The sequence below is a fragment of the Octodon degus genome, unplaced genomic scaffold (assembly GCF_000260255.1).
Source record: "Octodon degus isolate 3935 unplaced genomic scaffold, OctDeg1.0 scaffold00032, whole genome shotgun sequence".
Lineage (NCBI taxonomy): Eukaryota > Metazoa > Chordata > Mammalia > Rodentia > Octodontidae > Octodon > Octodon degus.
Window position 1 is genome coordinate 9,808,456 of NW_004524608.1, and position 12,068 is coordinate 9,820,523.

Here is a 12,068-nt window from a genome sequence, read left to right on the forward strand (position 1 = left end):
TTTTAGCAGATAATTTGGACTGAGTTAAAGTTAAGCATTCTTTTTTACCCTATTTACCAAATAGCACAAAATCAAACATAATATTTTTAAGATGAACATTCTTTTATTTGGTCTCATTGCTAATGTTTTTGGTGTTTATGGCTTTCCTAGACTATTTTCAGCACTACAAGTATTGTTTTCATAGTATCATTGATAATATAGTTTTATGTGCATGCTCACCAGTATATTTTTTTCATCCTAAACTTCCTTTTTAATCTTTTTTCTCTTTCTGTTGAAGTACAACTTTTGAAAGTTTCTTTGATACTATTGAAGTTAAACTCTACAGTTTTTATGTAAATCTCTCTTCTTTCTCTGTTGCTTTTAAATGTAAATTAAGGTAGGCTCACAGTTCCAATTTACAGTTGTTTTGTTTTAGAAAATTGAAGAGATTGTTCCACTAATCTCTGGCATTATTGTTGAGAAGTTGTCAGCAAGTCAAAACGTTGATTATTTCCAGGCAATGTCTTTTATCTTTACCAAATTCAAAATACTCTTTTTAATTTTAGAGTTGTATTTCACCCTGATTGTGTTCAACGTGATTTTATTTTCTTATTCCCACTTCATTTAGATGCTGACTAAAGAATTCATGTCCTGAGTTATTAAAATGTTGAAGCATTGACTGTTAAAATGTTGTTATAGTTTTCTGCTTAAAATTCTATTTTCTTACCTTAGAATTCTGCAAAAGCAATATTTAATAATCATAAGTTTTTCAAGTTTTAAAATCTTATGTTTTCTATCACTTCAATTCTTAAACTTTAGATTTTTATCTCTTTTTACTAATAATCTTAATGCATTTGAAGTTGTTTTTAAATATGATCTGCTAACTTCAGCTATTGTAAGTCTATAGCAGATATTATTTTTGTTGTTTTGCTTTGGGTTTTGTTTGATTTGGTTTTAATATCTGGTTACTTTTTAAGTCTCTAGTTCATTTTTCAGACTTTCAAGAACCATTAAATTTTAAACAGAAAAGGAGAAGATGGTACAGTGAAAGCCAGGGAGATATCACAGCCTCTCCCAGATCTAGAGTCCCGATACCTGGTGAACAATAACTTAGTGAAGAGAAAAGAATGAAGAGCTCCAGGAATCAGGAAGAAGCCCACAACAAAAGTAGAAACCAAAGAGAAACTAGAAAAAACAGAAGACAATGAGAGAACAGAACATAGCACCTGCAGTGGCATGGGGTGGGGGCTGTCTCCATAAACACAAGATAAGAGATAGCAGCATCAGGGAGAAGTAATGCGGCCAGCAGCTCCAGTCCCCGGGTAAGTCAGTGGTGGTTGTAAGCTGCAAATACAGTGTGGATTTTACTCGGAGGGACTTCCCATAACAACACAATCCTAAAGAAATGGGTCATCACTAAACCAGCATTGCAGAAAACTCTCAAGTAACCCTAGACAGAGACAGGGAGGTCACTAGCCCCAGAGAATCCAAATGAAAGTGTGGATCAAATTGGGAGAGTGAACATGAGGGAATAAAACCAAAGAGATTAACACCTAAAAATAGCGCAGCGATAGGGTTCAGCAAACCACCGACAGTAATGACTCTCTGTAACTCAACAATGAAAAGGCACAGACTAGCAAAATGTGTCAAACAATGAAATAGCTCCATATACTTTTCCATAGAGACACACCTCATCCATAAAGAAGTGCACAGACTAAAGGCAAAAGGCTGGAAAATTATCTTGCATGAACCAGAGTGCCAGAGCAAACAGAAATAGCTATTTTGTTTTCAGATACTAGACATGTTAAGCCAAAACTGATCCAAAGAGACAAAGATGACCCCTAATACCGATAACTGAAAGAATACAACAAGATTATATAAAAACTATAAATATCTTTGTATCAAAAGTTGGCACAGTTGACTTCATAAAATAAAAACTAGAAGGCAATTTTGTCCTGTAATAAAATAAAAATGGGTTAAAGACCTAGATATTAAAACAAATACACGGAATATACTGAAGGATGAAATAAGTGAAACCCATGTGGATGTAGTAATAGGCAAGGAATTTATTAACAGAACCCCAATTGTATAAGAAATGACATGAAGAATCAACGTTTCGGATCTTGTTATATTAAAAAACTCATCAAGCTGCCAAATTGGCCCCAAGGCCAACTATGATCATGCCAAAAGACCTTCACCATGTTGCCTCAGAAGCTGTTGTCCTTTACCCAGAGGATGTGCTTCTATCTCCACTTTTGGCACTATCTGCTGCCTGCAGCCAGTACCCTAGAGAATAGATTAGAGAGGGATACATGGCCAAGATGCAATAGCTTTCATGGCAGCAGGAATCTTTAAGAGCAGGGTGCTTTGGTGCGAGCTAGGTAACCCCTCACCCAAACAATGGATCAAGGGACTCATTTTCATGCTACAGAGTAGCCTCTGGGCTGCTATTTGGCATTGAGGACTGGGGGCCACAGCCTGGGTCTCAATCACAGTGAGGTTACCTGGAGGACAAAAGTGGGACTGAGCCTTTCCTGGCCTGGTCTGTCTTCAGGCATTGCCCACTTGTCTCTACTGGCCTGAAGCATGCCTTCTTCATCTTCTCTGCAAACAGGCTGGTGTCCATGGAGACATCCTCACTGTGGCTTTTGCAGCAAAACTGCTTCTGACCGGACGGGCAAAAGGGCAAGGAGTCTTGGCAACACAGGGTAAATGGTCTGAGGGTTCAGGGTCTAGCCCTGCATCCTCCTAGTGAGCAGACTGATGATCAGGCCCATGACAGTTGTGGAGTTGTGAGGGCTATACCATAAATAAGACAGGGAAAGGAACTGCTGTAATCTTATGGGATTGGAGAGGGTAATCAAGGGCATCAGGGTAGTCACAGTCACACTGGTCAGATTGCTGGACAGGGAGAAGGTGGACACATTAAGGGAAGAGGCTGCTATGCCAGAGCCCACACTGGCCACTAGGCTCTGATACCAATCAGGAAGGCAGTGATGAGTCCAGCCAACAGGCCCACGATGACATCAGGAAGGTTGGCACAAGGACAGAATATTCCAAGGCAGAAGAGTTTAAGCAGTGGACCTCCAACCATGCCAAAGATACTGATTTCTGCCTGCAGTAAGGGTCCCATATAGGCCATTCCCAAACAAAGCAGCCCATAGCCTAATGGGAGGTTTCTGGAAAGCATGATGGCCTGGGTTTCAGAGAATTCAGGGAACCAGGGTTGAATCAGATCTTCCATTGTGAGAGTTGCCAGGGAATTAAAAGCAGACGATATGGTGCTGAGGGAGCCACTGAAGAGGCAGGCAACAAAGAGCCCAGGTAGGCCTGGCAGGCCATTTAGGAGGTCCATCACAAAGTACAGGACAAACTGGTCAGGATCTGCCTGAGCCTGTTGGCTGCTCAAAGGAAACTCCTGGCAATTGGCAAACATGACCAGAGCAATGAGGCACCTCATATAGAGCTCTATCTGCTGGCATAGGAACACCACATATAGGGAAGCACAGCAGCCTTCCCTGTGTGGGAACTGAGGTAGCACTGCTCCTGAGCCTGGCTCACCCCATACAAGGAGAGCATCAAGAGAACACCCCCGCAGGCCAAGGTCCAGAAGGTGTGCCTCACAAATGGGTCTGGATTCAGCTCAATCCCAGAAACGAGGCCATGCTGGGAAGCCACGGCCAACACATGCCCCATGCTGCTTATTTTGGCCATTCCCACAATTATAACAGCTACCTGCCCTAGGAACATGACCAATGTCTGGAACACATCCATCCAGATGACAGCCATCAGCCCACCCAGTACAGTGTAGATGATGAGGGAATACCCAGAGTCAGCCCTGAGAGCCATGGATCAAAGCCTGTCACTGCTTTGAAGGCCAATGATGGCGCATAGAGCACATCCCTCACGTAGATCACCATCTACAGATCTGCAAATCTGCACTGCTTTATTGAATCAGAGCTCCAGGTACTCAAAGATGCTGGTGAGGTACAGGTGGTAGAAGATGGGGATGAAGACATGAGTGAGGATCAGCAACCCCAGAAGGTAGGAGCATCCCAGGAACCAATACTGGGTCCCAAATCAGTAGATCTCAGATGGCACGCTCAAGATGGCCACAGCTGACTGGAACATGGCCAGCAGGGACAGTCCCACAGGCAAGCAGCTCATTTTGTGGTCTGCCATCAGCAGGTGGTCAACAGTATGGTGGCTCCACCCACGACAAGTATGGTAGAGCCCAATAGCCAGGGAGAGCAGCAGGGCAAACACCAAGTAGTCCACAACTGGGAAGACAGGGGTGGTGCGGGTCGAGTCTGAGGTTGTGAGGAGTGGGGCCGAGGTGCTCATTCCTACACTCATCCTCACTGTGTCTGTGTTTTCCTAAGCCAGCCATTGCTTTGCAATCTGGGAGACTCCTCAGGTGGGCAGGACCAGGAAAGCAGCTATGAATTGGCTCTCAGCTGTCTCACAGTCTTCTGCCACCCAGGGACATGGTCCAGGGAGAGCTCCATGGTTCAGCCTGAGCTACCATGGCTACGGAGACCCCTTTTTTCTTCCCCAGATCAGCATCACTCCCTTTTCCCTCTTTCTTTCATGGCTTTTCTCTGGCCTCCTCACATGCTGCATCCACCACCTCGCTGCTAGCACTTTATACCTACTCCATTATATTTATTTATTGATTGATTGATTGATTGATTGATTGATTCAGTATTTTAGGGAAGGGTCTACAGGGTATTCAGGGTCTCACTACTAGATCAGACTCAAAATCATCCGCCTGTTTACAATCTCCCAAGAGCTGGGATTACAGGAGTGCGCTACTACGCCCAGTCTCAGTTTCCATCTCAGCGCGCCCCAAGAGCAGGGCTGGCACCGCAGGCCCAGGGATCTAACCCCCAACCCCTGTGCCTGATTGCAGGCACTTTAATCCACTGAGCTATTTGGCCAGCCCTTCTATTACTGTTAAAGATTACTTTCACTTTTCTTTTTTTATTTCTGAGTATTTTGGTTTATTTGCCAAATGACGTAAAGGACATTTGCATGATTTTGTCAAGGATTTACCTTTTGCTTGCTTGTGTTTTACAGGGATTCTTTCAGGCTTTGTAACTTACCACCTTATAGTCAGAAATTAAGACTTCATTAAGCAGTTTTTTAGGATGTGACCTAAAGGTTGATGACAATAAACATTCTATTGTGGAATACAATTCTAAATTCATCAGTTGTACTCTAAATTGCTATCTATGTTCATGAACAGCAAAATGTGTTTTAATCTTGATTTTAATTTCCTATTTGTTGAATATATTGTTTTCTCTGATTCAGATGCTGAGACACTTTAATATCCAAAAATCTGTATCTCTGACCATTACTTTGAATTATTGCAGGTGTACTATGTATCACTCATTTTTTATTAACATACATGTGATTCCTCTCATTGCTTATAAATCTTTCTTTATAACAAAAGCAAATCAAGCCCAGGACTGAAAAGCCTAATGTGTTAGATGGTGTGTATCTATCTGGATTGAAAAGAACTGTTACTTCTGTTATCACATTTATCATAGAATTGTCTTCTATTTATTGCAATGCTACCATTTTTGTTTCATAATAATGAACATACTTATATAACTGAATTTGAGAAGTGATTCAATTTAAAGGAACTAATAAGTAAATGATAGTAGCATACGTGAAATGCAAACATAGTAAGAGGTCAAAGAACTTATTCAGAAAATAAGGATGATAAACTCACAATCGTCAGAGTTTCTAGACCCTCAGTAACTATAAATTCATGCTTATCTTTAGGAAGTCCTTATCAGTATCTTTATAAGGAATATGCTTATGAGACTCATATTGAAATTTTGGGAGGGGCCGGGGAGATGGCTCAGTAGGATAAGCGCTTGACCAGCAAACGCAAGGATCTGAGTTCAATCCCCGGTTCTGCCAAAAAAAAAAAAAAAGAAAGAAAGAAAGAAAGTTTGGGAGAGATATCTCTGCACAGAATAGACATCACATTATGATCAAAGCTTTTAAAAATGATGACTTACCTAGTCAAGGCAAATAAATTTGATTACAAGTAGTTGGTAGCTTATATCACAACTTAATAGAAAAGAAATTCCAACCCAAACTATTTCTGAAACCATAAAAATAAAATGAAAACTCAGTCAAAGATGAACTAGGAAAATTAAATTTGTTTGTTAAATCATTGCATCAACATCACCTGGCAACCTATTTGCCTATAGATGTCCTATGGCCACTATGAAAATGGAGTTAGAAATTTTAGTTTGGGGTCCTATTTAAGAGTTAGAAACAATATAATGTAGTGTTTTTGACTGTTGACAATGTATTCTTGGATAAATATATTACATATATAATGATAGTGGCATATAAACATAAATATATAATTATTTCATAGGGGAAAATAGGTTATATTTATAGTCTACAAAAACAAAAGCAAAGAGGCATGGTGGCACATAGCTGTAATCGATGTAAATTTGAGGTCAGCTGGGGCTATAGAGCAAGAACATAACTAAAACAAAACAAAACAAAATAAAACAAAAATCAAAATAGATATACCATTGATTTACAAATATTTACATCATAAGATATTTATTTTCATTTTCTTGATTAGTACTAAATATTGTATTTTAGGGAAAAAGTAAAATTACCTTATAAGAAATATTATTTTACTTTGCAGTCATTGACAATTTATTCTCTGTATCAATTAAAGGCAATTATTTACAAATTATTTTATTAAGATTACTTTGGGGGGCTGGCCAAATATGTCAGTGGATTAAAGCATCTGCAAGCAGGCGCAGGGGTCGAGGGTTCGATCCCTTTGCATACTGTGCCAGCCCCACCCCTGGGGTCACTGAGATGGGGTTGAGACTGTGTGTGGTAGCACATGCCTGTAATCCCAGCACTCAGGAGAAAGTGAGTCAAGGCCAGTTTGAACCTCATAGTGAGACCATCTCTCAAAATGACAAATACCTGCATATTTTTGTTGGTGTTTGTAATACATAATAATTATATATTTTTAGAAATTGTTTCATAGAAATACCTTATTTTGATCACTTTTTAGCACCTTTGTTTCCTTTATTTTCCCAGCTGTCCCTCCTGCAATCCTTTTCTCCACCTTCAAAAAGTTCAGCTAAGATAAATATCTCCTCTAAATTACTTTGCAAAAGTTCAGTCATACAGAATATTTCTAGTCAATGTCATCCTTCGAATAAAAGATCTACTGAAACTATTTTTCAAAATTCTCATGAAAATTGAAAGCAAACAAGCAGTTATTAGGAAGACTAGTCTATCCCCATGGTAATGACAGGTATAAAAAGTTCATCACATTATTAATATGAATACAGAACTCGTATTTCTGTAAGAAATCTATGTAGAATTCACACATAAAACTATGTTACTGTATTTTTTGAGCTGCAATCTTATCATTTATCAAATGAAGTGGAGATAATATTTATGCCGTTGTTATGGAGACTGGATATTAGAATGGATTTAAAGTTCTTTGCGCTGACTCATAATGAGAAATCTCTTACTTTTTCAAAGTTAGGATTTGATATAATTGTTTTTACACAAGACAATATGCATTCATGAAGGCTACTCAGAAACAAACATCTTAATTATCCAACTGTACCAAATAAAGTACTTTAGAAAATGACAAAACTGTTACTATCTATAAAGAATCTGTTAGCTTGCTTGATTTGTTATAAGAATTGTCTTGAGATTATGTTAGGAAAATATAGTCAAATTTATACCACGCTAATATTTGAAGTAAGAGTGTAAGATTTGTAAAATCCTTATAATTCCCTTGTTGGGCATTATAAAATCTGATTTTAGTCTATAATGACTATTTCCTACTAGTACTTTTCTTAATTAGCCCTTTGAATTTTCTGTATACGGAAGACATCACAAATAAAGAATTTTCAGATATTAAGAAATAAATGTATTCAATTTGAAATGAACAATATTTTTAGAATGCCTTAAAAGAATGGCTATTGAATGGAGTGACATGTGTTATCTGATGATGAAATGGCTCAAAATTCCACACCATTGTAAGTCACAGTAATTTAAATTTCTCAAATGTCATGAAAGCATCTTTGACATTACATAGATACTCAAAATTTATACAATACTCATACACAAATTAATTTTCTTATAGTATCATTGAGTTTAATTTATTTTCAAAACATCCATTAAGAATTTCCTATAATGTTCTTTAACTCAGTTAAAACAACACACAAAAAAATCTGAGTACTAAATGTTGCTAATGTCCACATTTGTTTGCAATTCATACAGTAATATGTTTGCAAGAACTCCAAGCTGTAAGGAAATATTCTCTTTCCACTAATTCTTACCACTATTTCTGGATCTCCATTACATTAAAATACTTTTGCATATAATTGAGGAGACAAAAACACTAAAGTGCCTGCAATGGATTGTATTTTTGTACTGATAAGAACAAGAATCTTTGAACAAAATAGTAAGAACAAGAATGTTCGGGGAATAACGTTAGAGTCTAGGATTAAATATTAAGCACCCTGGGAGTAGGCGAGCCATGTAGAAGCCAAGTAGACAGGATATTAAAAGACAGGATCAATATGCAAGAAATTGGTGAGAGTTTTCTTGCTTCTTTAATGTGTTAGAGCACTGGATGACAGTTCTTTGACAACCATTAAAAAATCATGTACAGCATGGGGGAGGAAAACATTTGCTAAGACTATTTGTAGTCTAGGCTTGAGATAGCATAACTCACTGCTGCTTTGAAACCTATCAGGTACAGGGATGAAAAAGACGTGAAGTAGTAGCCTCATCGTGGATGGAACCTAGCACCAGCTAAAAGTTAGTCCGAAAGGTGAGGTAGCACTCTCAGAGAAAATAGAATAAAGAACTTAGTCAGAAATTAGGTTTGTAGCTGTACAAAGAATATTGTGATTTCCATGCTAATGTTGTCTATCTTCACTAAAAGAAAGAGAATGTGGCTTTAGAAGGCTTCATCTCATAGGTAGAAGCCTTGTACTTGATATATTGTTTTCTTTAACTTATTTCTCTTCAGAGGAGAGAGAATAAAATGACAGAAAGAGAATAAACATATTTAATAATTAACTTCTACTTCATTAGACCTTATGATATCACAAACTAAGCATTTCTTTCAGAGTTGCATATACTTCAGGATTCTAATCATTATAAAGTAGACTAATAGAATCGTATTGCTACATAGTCATATGGACATTTCTGAAATTCGCTGTTTTATTTTATTTCTTAATGTATGTGTTATAGGGTCTCACTATGCAGCTTGGGCTCATAGTGATCCTCCTGTTTTCAACCTCCCCAACTCTGGGATTACAGCTGTGTGCCACTAGGCCCGGTCTCTGCGGTCAGCTCAGTGCTGGCCCTGGGGTAGGGGCCGATGCATCATGTGGTGCCAGGGATCAAACCACAATCCCTGCACTTGCCTAAGCTTGCCTAAGCAGGAGCTTTAGTCTGCTGAGCTATCTCATGGGCCCCTGGGGTTTGCTTTTTAATACTTCTTCCATCAGGAGAATCAATGGAGAAATAGATTTTATATAACTAGCATGAAAATACACCTTAACATATATTTAATTATTTATTTATGTGTGAGGAGGCAAATCAGAAAAAGTGGTTATTGTGCTAATTACTTGTGCTACAATAGAGAAGAAAAAGTACCTGCAAATTCTTAAATGTTAGTGGGCTGCAGAGATTACTGTGTATAAAGCCCTACCTACAGATGTACAATCTGAAACCAAATCCTCTAGCAGTATTCTGAGATGGTGTTTTTTCTCTATTTCTTTTTTAATCAGATAAGGGGTGATTGAAGGCCTCACTTCCATTTTTCAGGTTTGTCAAAAATAAGTTAAAAAAATAAAATCATAGCTTTCTTGGGATAGTACCATATCTACCTTCTTTTAACACCCTTTAAGCTGTACATATTTATTTTTAAAGTTAACAGAATCCTAGTAAATGAAACGAAGCAGAAAGTGCTGATGTGTTCCCTGTAATCGCTTTTGATGGGAAACAGGCTCTGAAAAGTTCTTGCAGTTATTTTCACCCCACACCAGGACTGCAGATTTAAGGAAGAGGCAGCACTTGTGTGGAATTCTAAGCCATTTCCAGACTGTTGATAAGAGGAGATTTACACCCTGGAGGCAAGCCTCTATCATTAGGACATATGTTCAGTCAAAGCTGAGTTGTGACTACCTATGTAAGTAAGGAAAAGCAAAATGATTTGTGTAGCTTAGAAAAAGTGAAAGGAAGTTCTATTATGATGGCAGAGACAAACTTAAATTCTAGGATGGAAAGGAAAAGACCGCCTTAGTCAATTCGATGGAGATGACTAAATACAGTTTGGTCTCAGGGGACTAGTTCCTTCAGTATATATTAGTGTCCTGTTGTAACAGGGTAGAAAGGGGAAACACAAAGACCTTGGGGAATTGGCCTAAAACACCACATCTAATACATGAATTTCAAACACAGGCACAAATCGCTTAGCCATGGAGGAGCCCACTGTTTGCTGGAGGGCTGTGCATCAAAGTGCGTGGGGAGGGCAGGGCTTTGTCTGGAGCGCCTTGCTATACCTGTTCCTGCAACTCCACAGACTTCCGTAAATGATCTCCAATTTTCTTCCTTTGCATGTTATTTTTCATTCTCAAAATTTCTTTTTTTTTTTTAATTTTTAAACTCAGCTGTATTTATTATCTCTTAGCAGAATATGACCTGGGCACTCACTTCCACTCACAGGCCTTGTTCAAAATTTCTTAGAATAAGATTTTCATTCTTAACTCATTTCTGAGTTCTCTGTCCACCATCTGGGAAAAAGAAAACATGCTATTCTGCTGCTGAGCTTTTAGAGGCTGTCCTATTCAAAGATGTTCTTTGAAAATCTCATTAAGGACAAAGAGCAACTGAAGAGCTGCAGACAATGGTCAATAAGCTAATTACCATTTTAAAGGAAGAATCTGATGGGAGGGTTTTTTCATTTTCCTAAATTCATAGCTCAACTATGTTACACTCTATAATCACAGCTAAAGCAGTGTACTTACGTTTTGCATTTAGAACCAAATAAATTTCTCCAATTGTGCATCTTCACATATTTTTGTCTCACTCCCTCTTTCCTTCTTTTATTTTCCTAATCTTTAAAATTTTCACCTGTCTCTCTTAAACTCTAGTCACTGTATAATCTTTCTTTCATTAATCCTATTCATCCCCCAAGGAAATGTGATACATATTCTTAGTACATTTAAAATATTAATGCATTTATTGAAAAAATATTAGATGGCCTTTGTTTTTAAATTTTTCAATAGACTTCCTTCCCTTCTGTTATTGGAGTCTTAGGCCAGGGAATGGTCCAACTTAATCAGACCAGAACTGGCTATTTGCCCCAGAAACCAAACGGTTAAAATCAGGAAAATAATCTATTTAATATGATTATACTGGAAAAATAAAGGGGACGAAGAGTCTTAAGCCCTGGCTTTGCGTACACTGATCAGGACTTGAGTTTCAAGTAGAGAGGGAATGAAAGTGGGAGGCAAGATGTGTATCCAGTTTGTTCTTGATAAGATAGATACTACTGCTTGAGGTAGAAGAGTCATTTTAATGCTTGTCACGGTGTTTTTTATCCATCAGCCCTGCGATTTCTGGTGAATGACTCTAAGTAAAGACAAATACAAAATAGATGTACATATGCAAAGTTTTTATCCTACATTTAGTCTCTCATTGGATATCTGCAGATGCGTGGAAAGATTTTTTTTTCAAAACCAGCCTCTGATTCCTTGTCACATTCCTACCTCCCAGAAGACATTATAAATATGCATGGATTTATCAAGGAACATCATTTGCTGAACAGTCCCATCACCCTTTTGGTAATATTTTAATTCCTTACAAAGAAAAACAATCTTCCTCCCTTTTAACTTTCTTTATAACATGCATTTGAGACTTGTCAGACAAATAAATGCATGATTGCAAAATGTAGTACTCTATTGCTTCACTAAAACAGCATTAAATTATTTTGGATTTCTTTTCTATTTCAAAAGCTTAGGAGAATGCTATTTTATCTCTTTTCTCTTAAACAGTTT

The 12,068-nt window shown here is 37.9% G+C and overlaps 1 long non-coding RNA gene and 1 pseudogene across 1 annotated transcript in view; one reads left to right on the forward strand and one right to left on the reverse strand.

The window, feature by feature from the left end:
* Window positions 1-10,075, forward strand: part of LOC111816434 — an 18,532-nt gene extending 8,457 nt beyond the window's left edge. Inside the window, exons 3-4 of the long non-coding RNA XR_002820837.1 lie at window positions 8,470-8,472; window positions 10,064-10,075. This is a non-coding gene — a long non-coding RNA (uncharacterized LOC111816434). The remainder of the gene's footprint in view (window positions 1-8,469; window positions 8,473-10,063) is intronic.
* LOC101570369 lies at window positions 2,469-4,335 on the reverse strand (annotated as a pseudogene).
* Window positions 10,076-12,068: the final 1,993 nt, after the last annotated feature.